The 19,469-nt window shown below is 38.0% G+C and overlaps 1 protein-coding gene and 1 long non-coding RNA gene across 6 annotated transcripts in view; both read right to left on the bottom strand.

Moving 5' to 3' along the window:
- LOC138757472 (amyloid beta precursor protein binding family B member 2-like) overlaps window positions 1-19,469 on the bottom strand; it is a 367,320-nt gene that overhangs the window by 46,180 nt on the left and 301,671 nt on the right. The gene's annotated exons all lie outside the window — the stretch shown is intronic.
- LOC138757476 (uncharacterized) overlaps window positions 17,573-19,469 on the bottom strand; it is a 42,402-nt gene continuing 40,505 nt past the window's right edge. The window contains exon 4 of the long non-coding RNA XR_011353624.1: window positions 17,573-17,970. This is a non-coding gene — a long non-coding RNA (uncharacterized lncRNA). The remainder of the gene's footprint in view (window positions 17,971-19,469) is intronic.

Raw genomic sequence — 19,469 nt, 5'->3', positions numbered from 1 at the left:
TCAAATGTGTTCAGGAAAGTTTTCTAAATCAATATATAGGAGAACTGACCAGAGAGGGGGGCAGTATTGGATCTCCTATTAGGGAATGAGATAGGTCAGGTGACAGAGGTTTGTGTTGGGGAACACTGGGTCTAATGATCATAATACTATTAGTTTTCTGTTAATTAAGGAGAAGGATAGGGCTGGGCCTAAGGTTGAAATTCTTAATTGGAACAAGGCTAATTTTGAGGAGATGCAGAAGAATTTAGGTGAGGATTGGGATAATTTATTTTCTGGGAAGGATGCAACAGATAAATGGAGGATATTCAAAGGGGAAATTTTGAGAGTACTGAGTTGGTATGTCCCTGAGAGGATTAAAGGAAAAGATAGAAAATATAGGGAGCATTGGTTGTCAAAGGATATTGGGAGTTTGGTTTGGAGGAAAAGCGATGTGTACAATGGGTAAAGACAGAAGGGAATAGATGAGGTACTTGAGGAATATAAGGACTGTAAAAAAAAATCTTAAGAAATTAGAAAGGCTAAAAGGGGATATGAGGCTGCTTTGGCAGGCAAGGTAAAAAAAAACCCCAAAGGGTTTCTACAGGCATGTTAAAACTAAAAGAATAATGGGGAAATTTTAAATGATTTCTTCAGTATTCACTAAGGAAAGGAATATTGAGTCAGGAGAAGTAAGAAAAGTTAGTAGTGAGGTCATGGAAAATATACAGATTAATGAGGAGGTAGTACTGGCTATTTTAAAGAGAATCAAGGTGGATAAATCTCACAGGATATTCCCTACGACCTTGAGGGAGATCAATGTAGAAATAGCAGGGGCTCTGACAGAAATATTTAAAATGTCATTAGCCATGGTGGGAGTGCCAGAGGATTGGAAGGTAGTTCATGTTTTACTGTTTAAAAAGGGCTCAAAAAGTAAACCGGATAATTATAAGCTTTGAAAACCTTCCTCACTGTCCACAAGACCACCAATCTTAGAATCATCTGCATACTTATTAATCCAATTTACCACACTATCATCCAGATCATTAATATATATGACGAACAACAATGGACCCAGTAATGATCCCTGAGGCATTCCACTCGTCAACAGCCTCCAAGATGACAAACAATTTTCCACCACTACTCTCTGGCATCTCCCATCCAACCATTGTTGAATTCATTTCACTACTTCAACGTTAATACCTAATAATTGAACCTTCCTAACTAACTTCTTATGCGCAAACTTCTAAAAGGCCTTTCAAAAATCTATATAGACAACATCCATAGCCTTCCCTTTGTCAACCTTTATCGTAACCTCCTCGAAAAATTCGTAAGATTTGTTAAACACGATCACTACACACAAAACCATGTTGACTACTCCTAATCAATCCCTGGTTATCTAAATAATGGTATATTCCATCCTGAAGAACACTTTCCATTAATTTACCTACCACCAACTTTTGGATGATGGAATAAATAGTTCCTGTGTACTCACCCATTCAATTTCTTTACTTTTTCAGAAACAGAATTTATTGTCATGAACAAGTCATGAAATTCGATGTTTTTGCAGCAGCGTCGTAGAGCAAACATTTATATTGTAACCATCTCACATTACTATAAAAAATAAAAATAATCATCTTTAGGCTCCTGCACCTCCTGTGAATAAGAGGGAATGGCCTGGGTGGTGGGGGTTTTTGAGGATAGAGGCTGTTTTTTTAAGATACCACCTCATATAGATGTCCCCAATGGAGTGAAATCTGGTGCCTGTGATGTTGCAGGCCGAGTTAACAATCCTCTGGAGTTTATTCTTGTCCTGAAAGTTGGTGCCTCCATACCAGGCAGTGATGCAACCAGCCAGAATGCTCTCCATAGTACACCTGTAGAAGTTTACGAGAATCGTCAGAAACCACACAGAGTATAGCCACTGGTGAGCCTTCTTTATGATTGCATCAACATGGAGGCTCCAGGACAGATCCTCGGAGATGATGACATCCAGAAATTTGAAGTTTTTGACCCTCTCCACTACTGAGCCCTCGATGAGGACTGGGTTGTGTTCCCCTGACTTCCTCCTGAAGTCCACATTTTGCATGCTGTTTATATATTACTCCAACCAAGAAGTCAAGAAGAAAATGGTGGGACGAAGTTAGAGATTAAGCACTAAAATGTTTTCTCTTAATAAAATGAAACCCAAAAGTATACAGTACATGCATGTTTGATATATATTGGAGACAAACCCTCGAGATGTTACCTCAAATGTGTAAAGACCTGAAACTAAACAGGATTAACTGTTAATGTGTGTAACTGTTTGACGTCAGTAGTTTACATTTCTTAAGAAAGAACCACAATGATAAATGTTAACATGGAACTGGAACAATTTACCTCAAACAACTTCAGAGATATTTGTTTAACAATTTGTTAGAAACATGCTGCCAAAATATACCATAAATACTGTACCAAATCACTGTGATCTTTGAATGAGGGTTGATACTGTGTGACAGAATATGTTGTGTTTTATATTGTATATAGATATGCTATTTTAGTTATATCTGTAAATTTAGCCACAAAGCCATTTATTTCAAAATCCAACATTAAAAGAAACGGTCCCAACACCAACCCCTGAAGAACCCCTCTTTAATTACAATCCAATACATTCTAATACAGTGAAAGCAAGGCTCTTTGATCAAAATAAGATACCAAACTTCTTAAGATCATTGTTTTAAGCATACTGAACTACCTTGCTTATGAAGTTTAAAAAAAAATCGTGTTATTCACATTTCTGCAAAACTCTATTAAAAATCTAACTTCTAATTGGAGTTCAAAAGAGAACTGATGAAAATTGCTTTGATAATCAGTATAACCTGTTGTAGTCTCCATATCACAACTGCAGACAGTTTTGCATGCCATGTATAATTATAACTCAAAGATTAGCTCAACAGCAAATTTGCTACACCTTATTCTGAAGTGCAATTACATAGCATTTAATATCTTGTAGCATGTAATGGGATTGTAACTACCTTTGTCTTTAATCTTGTGGACAAACAAAATAATTTAAGTTGAATACATATAGCTAAGTGTAAAATGTGCTTTTACATGGTTCTCTGATCCAGTATTAACTAATAGGTTAGAAGCCACAACTTTGTTATTTTGTTAAAGCAAATAAATGTTAATTTTACATTCAATTTAATTCTGATCTTTAAAATGCTATTGCATGCATGGATAGATAGGAACATTTTCTAACTATTTTCACAGTTGAAGGAATTGCAGGTTCTTATTTTTGTAAATAAAATGTGTACAAAGTCACTAATGTGGTGACATGATACCCAAGGGTCAGTTTTGGATTCTTTTTTTGAAATGAAACTTCAATGACTATTCAGCCCTGAATCATGGCAAAGGTTATATACATTAATATTCTACAGATAAAAGTTAGTTACGTCATAAAATGACTACAAAAGGCCTTTGATAAGGTGCCGCATAATAAGCTGCTTAATAAGATGAGAGCGCATGGAATTACAGGAAAGATATTAGATTGGGTGGAGTATTGGCTGATAGGCAGAAAGCAAAAGGTGGGAAGAAAGGGATCCTGTTCTGGTTGGTTGCCGGTTACTAGTGGTGTTCCACAGGGATCGGTGTTGGGGCTGTTTCTTTTTACAATGTATATTGATGATTTAGATTATGGATTAAATGGTTTTGTGGCTACGCTTGCAGATAACACCAAGATAGTTGGTGGAGTAGGAAGTGTTAAAGAAATCGAAAGGATGCAGAGAGACTTGGTCAGCTTAGGAGAGCGGGCAAAGAAATGGCAGATGAGATACAGTATTGAGAAATGTACAGTTGTACATTTTGGAAGAGGAAATAAACAAGCAGATTATTATTTGGATGGGAAGAAAATTCAAAATACGGAAGCGCAAAGGGACTTTGGGGTCCTCGTGCAGGATAACCTAAATGTTAACCACCAGGTTGGATCAGCAGTAAAGAAAACAAATGCTATTTTGGCATTGATTTCAAGAGGAATAGTGCATAAGAGTAAAGAGGTGTTGATGAGGCCCTATAGGGCACTGGTGAGACCTCATTTGGAGAATTGTGTGCAGTTTTGAGCCCCTTATCTTAAAAGGAATACAAGTATAATGATTTTGGAGGAGTACAGAGAAGATTTACCAGGATGATTCCTGGGATGCAAGGGCTAACATATGAGGAACATTTATCGGCTCTTGGACTGTATTCATTGGATTATATAAGAATGAGAGGGGATCTCATAGAAACATTTTTAATACTAAAAGGATTGGACACAGTAGATGTGAATAAGAAGTTTCCCTTAGTGGATGAATCCAGGACAAGAGGGCACAGTCTTAGAATAAGAAGGTACCCATTTAAAACAGAGATGAGGAGAAATTTATTTAGACAAAGGGTTTTGGATTTATGGAATTTGTTGCCACACACAGCTGTGGAGGCTCTATCATTGGGGGAGTTTAAGGAGGAGATTTATAGATATCTAATTAGACAGGGTATCAAGGGATATGGGGAAAAGGCCAGAACTTGGAACTGGATATGAGAATGGTTTCTCAGGGTGGAGTTGTGGAGCAAATTCAATGGGCTGAATGGCCTACTTCTGTTCCTTTATCTTGTGATCAATGTAAGCTATCTTTCAATGAAATACGTCTTTCAGAGATTTTCGTCCTTTTGGAGAGCATTTTTTCCCCCTCACAAAAGGTATTTGTTTTAAAGTTTCTTGGCCTCCAGATGCCTTTCTGTCCCTTACCTGTGTGACTATTATACATGCCAGAGGCTGACAGGTTATTTGGGACATCAGAAGTGAAACACATCCAGCTCTTGCTCAATGTTCTAGGAAGGCCTCCTCCATCACTTGTTACTCCTTCAAGTGTGAAGCACCATTATAGAGGCCAATTGTAACTACTACATTACCACCCTTTCTGAAGCCCATTAATTCAGCACACTTTAGATATTAAAGATATGAGAACTTCTTTGCCCTTTATTACATCGTAACAACAATAACATTCAGATGAAAATGGAAAAAACATGGGATACCCAACAGTTGTGGCAGGGTCTAAATGTCATAACCCATTACAAAAACAAATCCAGTGAAGTAGCAGATGGCAAAACTTTGCTCCCAGAGGAACTCAATGCCTTCTATGGCCAATTTGATCAGTAGAAGCAAAGAACCACTCCTCCACACCCCCATGTCCCCTGATGATCCTATCCTATCCATGCCATGATGGCATGCGAGTTGCCTTCAGAAGAGTGAGTCTGAGGAAAGCATCTGGCCCGAATGTAATAGTAAAAATCTGTGCTGACCAACTTACCAAGGTATTCACGGATATCTGCAATATCTCACTCCAGTAAGGTGTGGTACCCACCTGTTTCAAACAGGTATTAATCATATCAGTGCCCATGAAGAGTGTAGTAACCAGCCTTAATGACTATCGACCAATAACACTTACATTAATAGTGATGAAGCATTTTGAAAGGCTGGTGATGAAGCAGATCAGCTTCTGTCTGAGAAGTGACATGGATACATTAAAGTTCACCTATCGTAGAACAGGTCTATGGCAGATATCATCTCATTGGCTCTACATAAAGCCCTGGAACACCTGGTCAGCAAAGGTGCATACATCAGGATGCTCTTTATCAACTACAGTTCAGCATTTAACACCATCATCCCATCAAACCAGATCAGCGAACTCCAAGACCTGGGACTCAACACACCTCTGTGTAATTAGATCATAGATTTCCTCACCTCCAGTCCACAATCAGTGAAGATTGGTAAGAACATCTCCTCCACAATCTCCTTCAGTACTGGAGCACCGCACGGGACTACTCACCACAGGGGACTACTCACATTACACCTACGACTGTGGGGCTCAGTACGACACAATAACACCATCAACAAATTTGCCGATGATACCACGATAGTGGGTTTTATAAAGGGAAGGGATGAATCAGCATACAGGAGGGAGGTTGAAAACTTGGCTGAATGGTGCACCAACAACAAACTTGCACTCAATTTCACCAAAACTAAGGAGCTGATTGTTGACCTCAGGAAAGAAAACCAAAGGTGGACAATCCAGTTATCATTGGGGGATCAAAGGTGGAGAGGGTGAGTAAATTTAAGTTCTTTGGAGTCACTATCTCGGAGGATCTTTCCTGGACCCAACACACCAATGGCATCATGAAGAAAGCACGTCAACACCTCTACTTCCTCAGGAGTTTGTGGAGTTTTGGTATGACACCAGAAACCCTGGTAAATTTCTACAGAAATGATGGATATTGCAGTTTGTTTACATTTATTATCTGTTTACAGTTCTTTATTTGTTTACATGTATATGTTGTGTACAGATTTTTGCACAACCAATTGTGGTAATTCTGCATCGCCTGCAGGAAAAAAAGAATCTCAGTTGTATGTGATGTCATGTATGTACTCTGAAAATAAATCTGAAATCTAAAATCTATACATTGAGTTCTTCGGCACATCACAGAATGTGCTCAAAATAAATAATATTTAACTGGTTAAAGTACTAGGACATTAGTCAGTTTTAATTTGCACTTTGAGCAAGAAGACAGAAAGATGTAAAAGATTAGAGAGGGAATTTCTGATACCTCATGTCTTTTACACCAAAAATGAAGTGATCAAAACTGAGGATGAACAAAGGGTCAGATCTGGAGTGGAATAAATCTCAAGCATAAACTTAAAATATGTAAAGTACTTATAAAGTACAACTTAAGGATAACCTGCATGACTGCAGCAGATCTAATCCCCATGCTCAACAGTGGTAATGGCTTTTCTGGCTTGTGGATATTTTGATGTTATCATTCTGCACATGCTCTTACTGTGGCATTTTAATTTTGTGCCTCTTCCACAAGCTCCAACCTATTCCTTTGGGAAGGCAGTAATATGACAACAGTGATTCTTTTCAGAGTTGATAAATCAGTTACAAGGCTCCAACCACACAGAACAAATGCCTTCTGTGCAATCGCTTGAATACTCACAAATATGCATGTTTGGTGATGTGGCTATGTTTTCAACTTGTTTAGACCCTTTGTTGGATAAATCTCCAAAAACTCTGAAGAAAACTAAAATGGCAAAACGTTTGTCAGAAATGATGACGGACTTAAATTTAGTTGAGATTTGGAGAAGATTTTTTGTTTTACTCAGCAAGACATGATTTTTATTCTAGAACTGATTTATTTTTAATATCGGCACAATTACAAGGTAGGATTACTCAGGCTGATTACAAAAGTAAGATTTTGTCTGACCATTCTTTACTATTAATTTCTTGTCTTAGTCCTGAAATGGTTCAAACAGCTTATAGTTGGAGATTTAACATGATGTTATAAAAACAGGAGGAGTTTATTGAACATGTTAGGGAACATATAAAGACATTTTTACAAATAAATGAAAAATCAGTACAAAGTAAATTTACTTTGTGGGGACGCTTTAAAGGCTTATTTAAGAGGGCAGATTATTCGTTATTCTACTAAAGTTAAAAAAATATGTACTACAGAAACTTTTAATTTGTAAAAGGAGATTGGTATTTTAGAAAAGAGGTTACAATGAAACTCGACTGAAGATTTAAAAAAACTCAATTAATGAAATTGAAATTGCGATATAATGCTTTATAAACATATTAATATGAGAAGTTAATACAGAGGTCTAACCAATGCTATTATGAACTGGGGGAACTTGCACATTAGGTATTAGCTTGGCAATTGAAGACAGACCAGGCATCTAGGACAATAAATGTGATAAGGAAAAAAATCAGCAGTTACACATAAACCTCAAGAAATCAATGAAGAGTTTCGTCTTTTTTTATCAAGAATTATACACTTCTGGAGAGGTTTGAGATGATAATCAGATTGAGGTATTTTTTTTACTAATTTAGATTTAATACTTGTAAAGGATAAAGAAGTACAGGAGTTAGATGTGTTTTTTTAAAAAACTGATTTGGAGGTTAAGGAAGTTTTACAAACTATGCCGGTTGGAAATCTCCAGGAGAGGATGGGTTTACTTTAGAGTTTTATCAAGAATTCCATGATTTATTACTTCCGGTATTTATGAAAATATTAAAGCAAGCTAAAGAAATGGGTGAATTCCTGGAGTCTTTTTCAAGAGCATTGATTACTGTCATTCCTAAGAAGGATAGGCAAAAATCTAACTATTAGCCAGTTAGCTTAATGTCCAATGATGGAAAATGCTTGAAGTTATCATTAAGGAAGCTTAAGTGAGACATCTGGATAAAAATTGTTCCATCAATCAGACACAGCATGGATTCAGGCATGGCAGATTATATTTAACTCACTGGAGATTTTTTTAAAGGAAACAACGCATTAAGTGAGTGGTAATAGAGTGCTAGTGATCCTCCTAACCACTAGAGGGAGTTGGAGACTAGTTTGTTGCAGTTCTGTTGGATTCAAAATAGATGCCTCCACACAGTCTTGTGTACTTCAGCTAATAAAGTATAGTTGTTTTAAAATAATCCAAGTTTCTTAATTACAATAAAAGAAACATCACATAATACCAGGAGAGGAAGAAGCATTAGGAGTGTGCTGCATGTGTATCAATCATTATCAGCAGATATAGAGAGTATAAAGTTCTATGATGGTGTAAGTTGGACTGGAAATGTCACCCACAAGTGGAGGTTGTTCAAACAAAGATTCACACTGTACCTGCAAGCCATTGAATTCAATGGCAAACCTGATGCATGGAAAATTGCACTGCTATATACTATGCTGGGAACTTGAGCACTAGAAGTTTTCAATACATTTGTTTTTGCCGAGGTAGAAGACCGGGGCAAGTTCGACAAGGTTATTGAGATGTTTGATGTTCACCAAAGAAAAATGAAACATTTGAGTTGTATGTCTTTTGCTCATGCATGCAGCTACAGGGAGAGAGCTTTGATACTTTTTTTTAAATGAACTTGAAATTAAAAGCAAGAACACGCAATTTTGGATTGCTGCAAGATTCAATGATCCGTGATCAAATTGTGGTCATGATTATTGATAAGATAAAGTGAGAGACAGGTTGCTGCGAGAGACAGAGCTTACCTTAGCTGGAACTGTGAAGATATGCCATGCCAATGAATTAGCTCTGCAGCTCGCAAAAAAGTTCAGTTAGAGTGCAAACGCCAGTGACAACAAAGGCATAACCATAGCCACAGTGTGTGGCCTCATATATAAACACAAAATGAGATCTAGGAAACCACAAAAAAATGGAGAAGCATTCAATTGCAAACAATGCGGCACTCAACATGCACCAGAATGATGCCAAGCCTATGGAAAAGTCTGTAATAAGTGCAAAGGGCATAATCACTATGCAAAGCAATGTTTTTCCAAAGGGAAACAAAACAGAAGTTAAAGCATGTACACTCTACACACTACGGAAGAAACTGCTCTCAGTGATATACTTTTTGTTGGCATGGTAGTGCAGAAAGACTATAAACGGACAGATACTGAACAGATAAGTGTGAACAGAGTTGAGCAGGACAAGAGGACTGTGTCATTGCATACAAATAGAGCAAATATTTCTTTCACAGGGGCAAAGATCAATTTGATCTGAGAATGTGACATCAGGGCAATGAAGATAAAACCATACATCCATATAAATCCTGTTCAGCTCAAAACCTACAATGGACAGGGCATTGACATGAAAGGTACATGTAAACTCAAGGTGAAAGTTATAGATAAAGAGCACCACCTCAGGTTCAAAGTAGTCCCAGATGGACATGAATCACTGCTTGGTGACAAAGTATGCAAAAACTTAAGCTTAGTCAAGAGGATGTACCACATTAACAGCATCAATGCACGAATCAGCATAGAGGAAATACTGGATCAATTTCCAGACATCTTCAAGGGGTTTGGAGTTTTACCATACACCTATAAGATACAGTTAAAGGAGGATACACAGCCAGTAGTGCATGCCCAAAGTGGGTTCCAGCACCACTAAAAGAAAAGCTCAAGTAGACACTCAACCGAATGGCATCACTAAGAGTCATAAAGAAAGTGGAGGAGCCCACAGAATGGGTGAATTCAATGGCATGTGTCAAAAAGAAGAAAATTGACCTAGGCATGTGCATAGAACCAAAAGACTTGAATGCCAATATAAAGAGGGAACATTATTAGATTCCAACCAGGGATGAAATTATAAGTGAGATGGCCGGTGCAAAGTTTTTCACTAAATTGGAAGCACCCCAGGGCTTCTGGCAAATAAAAGTGCATGAAGATAGCACAAAATACTGAACATTTAAAAAACCGTTTGGCCAATAATCCTGTCAGAGAATACCTTTTGGATTTTCCTCAGTTCCAGAAATGTTCCACAGGACAATGGAGCACATCATAGAAGGCATAAATGGGGTATGCATATACATGGATGACATGATCTTATTGGGATCCAATACAAGGACAACACAAAAAGAGGCTCATCAAAGTGCTACAATACATCCAGAAGTATGATCTATAGTTAAACGGAGAAAACTGTCAGTTTGGTGTGAAGGAAATCACCTTTCTGTGAGATAACTGTCAGAGGCAGGTGTGGAGCCAGACAAGAGCAAGGTGAAAGCAATTCTAGAGATGCCCAAACCCACTGACAAAAAAGGCATATTGAGAGTTCTGGAAATGATTAATTTCATTGGTAAATTTATACCAAACCTATCTTCCACAACAATGTACCTAAGGAAATAGTTATAAAACAAATGTGAGTTCAAGTGGACAGACTACCAAGAATGGGGACAACTGAAGTCCATTCTAACTACAGAACCAGTACTTTTGTCATTTTTTGATGCATCCAGATGGACAAAAATATCTACAGATGCTTCAAAAGATGGAATAGGCACCGTACTACTTCAAGCTGGGGAAAGGATTGGAAGCCAGTAGCATATGCATCAAAGACAATGACGACCTATGAATGTTGATATGCACAGATCAAGAAAGAGTGTGTAGGTCTGGTCTATGGATTTGAGAAATTCCACAGTTATGTGTATGGTCTACCAACATTCGTGGCAGAGACATACCACAAGCCATTAATAGTGATAATCAAGAAAAATCTCAGTGAGATGTCGCCAAGAATCCAAACATTGATGATGAAGCTTCAACATTATGACTTTGAATTGGTTTACACATCAGTGAAACTTATTGTGTTAGCTGATGTGTCACCCAGAGTGAAGCACACAAAATGAGAGTTCCACAGAGACAGTTGTGAATCTGATCACTGAATCTCTTCCCATATCTGACATGAAATCCAAGCAGATCACAGCTGAAACAGAAAAGGACACAGTTCTGCAGAAGGTCATCAAGAATCTGAATGAAGGATGTCCAAGAGGTGAATGTCAGCATTCAACATCAAGGCAGAGTTTAGTGTTGTCAATGGGCTTCTACTCTGACAGAGCAGAATTGTCATTCTTCAACCACTGCAACAAAAGATGCTGAAAAAGGTACATGAGGGGCATCTTGGAATGGAAAAATGCAAGAGGAGGACCAGACTATTGTTTATTGGCCTGGGATAAACAATAACATTGACAGAATGGTTTCAAGCTGAGACCTGTTTGAAACATCATGCAATGCAGGCAAAGGAACCCATGATAATAACTGATGTACCAGCAGAACCATGGGAGAAAGTCAGGACTGATTCCTAGCATGTCTGCTGCTTGTGTGATCCAAGATATGAAATCAATCTTTGCAAGTCATGGAATTCCTCAAATTGTTTACAGTAACAATGGACTATGCTACAGCTGTAGAGAATTCCAGAACTTTGCAGAATAGTATGATTTTTGACATGTGACTTCAAGTCCTCTCCATCCATAGTCAAATGGTAAAGCACAGAAAGGAGTTCACATAGTTAAACAGTTGCTCAAGAAAGCATTAGACAGTGCCTCAGATCCTATCTAGCTCTATTAAGTTACAGAGCTTCACCACTTGAACATGGCATATCACCTGCTGAGCTTCTGATGGGATGTAGACTATGCACAACACTCTAATAAAGTGTAGCTGTTTTAAAAGAACCCAAGTTTCTTTATTACAATTTAAAAAAATCACAAAGTGGATATGGGGAACAGGTGGATGTGATATACTTATATATCCAGAAGGTATGACAGGGTGTACAAAATACTTCTGTATAGAAGGAGGATACACAGAGTTAGTAGAAAGCATAGGGTTGGGGTATATGTGTGCTTTTTTTCTGGTTGGTAATCAGTGGTTTGTGATGTGCTGCAAGAATCATTGCTGTGACCATAATTGTATAGATAAGAGATTTTGGAGGAGGAGAGAAATATCAAAGTTTGCTGATTACACTAAATTGAATGAAAAATCAAATTAACTAGAGGACACAGAGTCTGCAGAGAGATATAAATAGGTCATGAACAGGCAAGGGTTTGGGACAAGGAATAAAACAATCAAGGAGGAAAATGGAATGTTGGCCTTCGATGGTATAGAGAGAGAGGAAATTTAAGAACAGGTTGGTTCTACTGCAACTGCATGGGGTACTGGTGAGGCCGCACCAGAATGGAGAACTGCATTCTGGTCTCTTTATGTAAAAAGGTATATATTAGCTTTGGTGATAGAGCAGAGGAGGTTCACCAAGATGATTCTGGAAATGAGGGGGTTAGCTTTTGAGGGACAATTGAGTAGCCTGGGACTATAGTCAAGGGACTATAGAAGGATGAGGGGAGAATCTTACAGAAACATAAAATGATGAGACTAGAACAAGGGAACATGGCTTCAAGATTCAGAGAAGTAGATTTAAGACAGAGATGAGGAACTGCTTCACCCAGCGTCACTAATCACTGGAATTCTCTGCTCAATGAAGCAGGAGAGACTGCCTCATTAAATATATTTAAGATATAGATGGATAGATTTCTGAATAATAGGCCAATTAAGGAGTATGGAGAACAGAAGGGCAAGTGCAGCTGAAACCGTGGGCAGATCATCCACGATCATATTGATTGATGGAGCAGGCTCAAAGGATCACATGGCCTATATCTATTTTTTAATCACTTAGAGCTAGATGCTTTACATGCTATTTAGACTAAAATGGAAAAGAGTCATAAACAGATTTCTAAGTGATCTAAAATTTGGCCCTAAATTATTAAAAAAAGTCAGGTGAAGAGAAAAGAGGAGAAACAGAATATAATATAGAAAAGAGGAGGTAATTTATTTGAAGTGAAATAAAGGTAATGGAATATAGAACAAATGGTAAGGTATAAAAGAGGAGAAACAGAATATAATATAGAAAAGTGGAGGTAATTTATTTGAAGTGAAATAAAGGTAATGGAATATAGAACAAATGGTAAGGTATCATGAAATGAACAGTCATTACCACACATGATCAAGGTAGCTGTGCAGGTGGACAGTTCGATAGGGAGGGATATAGAATTATTTTCTTCATTTGCAGAAGCGCAGAAAATAAAAGCATGAAGGTAATGTTGAAATTCTCCAAAAAAAAAGAGTAGTGAGGCCACAGTAAGAGTTCTAGTTACCACATCATAGAGAACGTGTTAGCAGCGGACAAAGTGCAGAGAAGATTTACAAGGGCAGTGCCTGGACTGAAGAAGTTGAAATATCGGGAAAGAATGGGTCAACTGTCCCCTTCAGAACAGAGATGTCTGAGGAGAGATTTAATTGAGGTACATAATTTTAAAAGAGTTCTAGAGAGAGCAAATTAAAAAGACTAAACTAATATCTTGAGCAGAGGCAAATCACTGAGGAGCATAGATTTAAGAATTAAAGAAGAATTGAGGGAAGTTGCTTCATGGGTGGGGCAGGTATACAAAGCTCACTGCATGAAAAAATGGTGGAGGCAAAAACCTTTATTTCATTGACAAAGTACTGAAATGAACACTTGATACATTGTAACCCACACATCTGAGGACCATGAAACGAGAAAGGGGATTAGTCTGAACAGCACTTCGTTAGCTAGCATGCACAAGGGTCTCATTCTGTGCTTATCCAAAAATTATTGCTGTTATGGATTAAAATGGAAAATGATTCATGGCTTTTGACCACTACTCCATTGAAAAGTGGGACGTTTACAACATTGGGTTTGCCACTTAACATCTCAAGATAATTACCAATAACAACCAGACTTCAAATTGATTTCACAGCATTTAACATTAATAAAATCTTTTAAAAAAGACCTAAGAATTTTGGATAAGGCCTCAAATGGTACATTCTTTTGAATACAGGATCCACACACTTCCTTCTATGGTTTAATTGCTTCATCTCTCCCCTCAGTGCACTCACTGACGGTTCCCTGTGCTAACAGCTGCTCTACAAAACCAACAGTCTTAACTACAGGGGATTCAGAAATTAGAAGTTAATACAACAATATTCATACAAGTCAAATAAACCGATAACACATTATTTCACATCACATGGTCAGAACATTATTCATCAAATCCTCCAACAAAACATGTAATGAGAATGAGCAATACATCCCTCACATGTCAAGATATTCAGAGTGGGTATCAAGAAAACTTGTACAGGGCAGGGTCGGGGCGGGGGGGGAAAGAATAATTCTGAAATTTGTCATACCTATACATAGGATAAATTGTAAATTATAAATTGTGGGAAAACTAATATACACTCTACAAACTTAAAAAAAAAACAAAAATAACATAGATACACTACAACACAATACAGGCCCTTCAGCCCTCGATGTTGTGCCAATCCATATATTCCTAAAAAAAAGTACTGAACCATCATTGCCCTGTAACATTCCACTTTTCCTCCATCCATGAAGCTAAAAGTCTCTTAAATGCCGCAGATGTTTCTGCATCCACCATCACCCCTGGCAACACTTTCCAGGCACCCACAACACTCTGAATAAAAAGACTTACTACTGATGTCTCCCTTAAACTTTCCTCCCTTCATTTTGTACATTTGTCCACCCCATCAGAATCAGAATTTATTGTCATGAACAAGTCACGAAATTCGGTGTTTTGTGGCAGCATCATCGAGCAAACATTTATATTATAACCATCTGACAACAATAATATATATAAAAAAATGAAAATTGAAATGGTAGTGCATGAAAAGTAAGGCAGTGTCTTTGGTTCATTAATCATTCAGGAATCTGATGGCAGCGGGGAAGAAGCTGTCCCTTTGCCGCAGAATGCTTGTCTTTAGGCTCCTGTACTTCCTTCCCGATGGTAGCAGAGTGAAGAGGGCTTAGCCTGAGTGGTGGGATAGAGGCTGCTTTTTAAGACACCGCCTCATGTAGATGTTCTCAATGGAGTGAAATCTGGTGCTTGTGTTGTTGCAGGCCAAGTTAACAACCCTCTGGAGTTTATTCTTGTCCTGAGATTTGGCGCTTCCATACCAGGCAGTGATGCAACCAGCCAGAATGCTCTGCACAGTACACCCGTAGGAGTTTTTAAGACTCTTCAGTGACATACTGAATCTCCTCAAGCACCTCACAAGGAGTAGTAACTGGTGAGTCTTCTTCGTGATTGCATCAACATGGAGGATCCAGGACGGATCCTCGGAGATGTTGACATGCAGGAATTTGAAGTTCATAACCCTCTTCACTACTGAGACCTCAATGAAGACTGGGTCGTGTTCCTGACTCCCTCCTAAAGTCCACAATCATCTCCTTGGTTTTGCTAATGTTGAGTGCATGATTGTTGATGTGACATCACTCAAAGAGCTGATCTCTCTCCCTCCTGTTCACTTCCTCATTACTGTTTGTGATTCTCCCAACAACTATGGTGTCATCAGCAAACTTGTAGATAGCATTGGAATTGTGCTTGGTCACACGGTAATGGGTGTATAATGAGTAGAGCAATGAGGAGAAGAACGTTGCTTTGATTTGTACTGACTGGTTTTCTGATGAGAAGTCAAAAGAGGCCTAGTGTTTGTAGCTTCTTGACCAGCACTGAGGGAATAATGGTATTGAAGGCTGAGCTGGAGTCGATGAAGAGCAGCCATATGCATGAGTTGCTGTTTTTGAGATGTTCCAGAGCTGAGTGGAGAGCCAGCGATCTATGCCTCTCAGAATCTTGTAGGCCTCTATTAAGCCTCCTCTCATCCTTCTTTTCTCCAAAGAGAAAAGTCCCAGTTCTGCTAACTTGCTGCATAAGACTCGTTTTCCAATCCAGGTAACATCCTGGTAAATCTCCTCTGCACCCTCTCCATATAATAGAGTTGCAACAGAGCCTGTCTACCCCTGAACTCAGTCCCCCAATTAATGAACTCAAGCATCACACAGGCCTTCTTAACTATTCTATCAACCTGTGTGGCGACCTTGGGGGATGTGTGGATTCGAACCCCAAGGTCCCTCTGCTCATCCACAATCTTAAGTAACCGACCATTAACCCTGTACTCAGCCTTCTAGTTTGTCTTTTGAAAATGCATCACCTCACACTTATCCGGATTGAATTCCATCTGCCACTTGGAGGAAGAAGCTTTATAAAATGCATTTGGTAACAAAATTCTGAAATCTCTAAAATCGAATTCTAAAAGTACCAAGCCTAATAAAACCAGTACTGATTAAAATGCTTTAATTTCCAATATTGGTTAGATTTTCTAAATAATCTAATTCTCTAAGCACCAAACTATAAAAAGTCTTGATCGGAGCACTTCAATAAAAGGTAAATAGAAAGCATTTAAAAAATAGGTCCAAAGAAAAATAATTATCCAGATGTAAACCACAAACAAAAGAGAAGTGCTGGTACTAGTTTTCAAATTCATCATTCTGAAATGTCATGTACAGACTGAGCGATGCCAGTGCTTAATAGTAATCAAAGATATAGTTACCAATAAAAGCAGAGTAGAAACATTCAAAAACTCAAGGTTATTCTCTTCATATTTTCTCAAGGCCACATCGCTCACATTTAATAAAAAAGAATCATTCTGCAAAGTTTCCTTCATTCTAATTGCAGAACCATCAGAACATGTGCTGTTGGACAAATTTAAAGTAGATTAAAATCCTTTATCAATACTAAGTAAGATTTAACACTGAACCACCTATCTGGAAATTATATAGTTTTCAGATAAAAATGCTGCTGTCTTAGCCCTCATTATTTACTGATATATTATGTCAGACTCATAATGAGGTGACTGCAATTACTGTCAAGGATTTTATTTTCCTTTTCGCAAAGATTTGACCTTTTGTTGCTTTACAGTCCAGTGAACTATATCCTGGAACGTCACGTTTTGAACACAATATTCCTGCTTCACAAATCCATTACAGTTATAGTTTTCAAATAATATTCTTGGCAAATCACATTCTTGCACAAACAAATGGAACACAGGTGCACACTACCAGTAGCTACCTTAATTGGGTTTCAGGTGGTTTATTGTAATTGTTCAATTTAACTTTTGACATAACCATGGACATTTTCCCCAATGCATTTTCATATCAAATAGCACTCATTGAAAGCATCATTTATACACGCTCACCACTATAATACAGTAAAGCCAGAAAGTTATTATTTGGAATGGTAGTAATACATTTGAGTTACATCATGCACTTTTGTAATCACCAATACAAAACTGTGGAAAATAGCATGCTCCAAGTACTTACAATGCTGCAGATATATCTCTCAATGTTAGAAAATTGCCAGCCTAGGGAATGTTAAATGTATTTATCACGCTAGAAAATGCAATCATCATTTCAGGCTTGCACATGGTATCTTCAAGAAAGTCTAAAGAACAAATAAACTGCTCTTTGTAGCATGCTGCTATTAATTTTCCTCTCTTACCCGCTTCAATTACTGCAGCAGAAAGAAATTAAATTGCCGAGCACGTCAAATGCCTTCACACTACAGACAACACGCTGACTCGAATTATTCCCACAGGCTTTGGTATGCATCAGGTGATGTTGAGTGCTCCTGATATAACCATGTACTTCAATGAACTGAGGAGAACCTCCTGAAAATGACATCTTATTCATTTATTAATATGCTGATCCAATTTCTTTCAGTCTCTCTGCACTTCCATATCAGACAGCCACCTTGTTACATCCTCTGATGTCTCCTCGATTACAAACAGGCACTGCAAGCATACAAAAACCTCTACTCAATGTTGTGCATACATTACAGTCATGATTTCCCCCAATCTGTTACTATAAACAGAAAGTCGCTTTCAAATTTGCAAGATAATCTTGAAATTAACAGATTCAATGAGAAAGAAAAACATTCTGTTACTCTTTCAAAATACTAATGATATTTCAATTTTATTTCCTTATTTGTAAAATCCTCTATATTAATTCTTCAATGTGACAGGAATTGAATTTGAGCGGAGAGGTTGTGCTGTAAATGTACAGGGTATTGGTGAGGCAGCACCTGGAGTACTGTGTTTAGGTCTAGTCTCCTTACTTGAGAAATTATATACCAGCCTTTGAGGCAGTGCAGAGGAGGTTCATGATTCCAGAGATGAGGGAATTAGCCTATGAGGAGAGATCAAGTTGCATCAGAAGAAACTCGCTGCAATTCAGAAGATTGAGTTGGGGTCTTATATAAAATTATGAAAGGGTTACACAAAATAGAGGCAGGAAAGTTGCTTCCATTGGTAGGAGATCTAGAACTATGGAACATAGGCACAAGGTTCAGAGGATAGATAGAGGATGGACATGAAGTAGAGTAGTGAATCTGTGGAATTCTTTGCCCAAGGAACCAAAAGAAGCTGCCTATTAAATATATTGAAGACAGAGATAATTTTTTGCAAAATAGGGGAATTAAGAGTTATGAGGAAAAGGGAGAGAGGTGGATTTGAGCCTATTGCCAGATCAGCCATGAATTTACTGAATAGTGAAGTAGGTTCGTCAGGCCAGATACCCTACCCCTGCTGTCTTTCTTGTGTTCTTATATAGTTTAGTGACCTGCTTTGTTAAAAAAACCCAGAAAAAATACATGGATTGAAATGTTAAAATAAATCATGGGATGTTTGTGACAATGTGGGTTTCCTCTTGGTCTGGCTTCCTTCCATATTCCAAAGCAGGCAATGGTCACAAATGTGTAGGCAAATGGCAGAATCTGGGAGCAGTTGATGGTAATACTGTAGGTTCAGCGTCAATAGATGTTTGATGCTCAGCATACGCTTGATTGGTCAAAGAATTCTGTTCCATGTAATACGATTCAAGCCACATCAGCATTTCAGATTTCAGATTTATTGTCAGACTACATACATGACATCACATACAACTATGAGATTCTTTTTTCTGTGGGCAAGGTAGTGCAAATTTAAAAAAATGTACACATGTAAACAAATAAAGAAATGTAAACAACTGACTGTGCAATACAGAGAGGAGAAAAAAAATGATCAAGTGCAAAAGTCAGAGTCCTTCAATGAGTCCCTGATTGAGTTTATTGTTGAGGAGTCTGATGGTGAAGGGGTAGCAGCTGTTTTTGAACCAGATGGTGCAAGTCTTGTGGCATCTGTATCTCTTTCTTGATGGTAGCATGAACAGAGCATGTACTGGGTGATGTCGATCCTTGGTGATTGCAGCTGCTCTCTGAAGGCAGCATTCCCAATAGATGTTCTGGGCTGTGCCA

Source organism: Narcine bancroftii, chromosome 3 (assembly GCF_036971445.1).
Source record: "Narcine bancroftii isolate sNarBan1 chromosome 3, sNarBan1.hap1, whole genome shotgun sequence".
Lineage (NCBI taxonomy): Eukaryota > Metazoa > Chordata > Chondrichthyes > Torpediniformes > Narcinidae > Narcine > Narcine bancroftii.
Note: the sequence above shows the minus strand (reverse complement) of the source record. Positions and strands in the feature narration are given on the sequence as shown.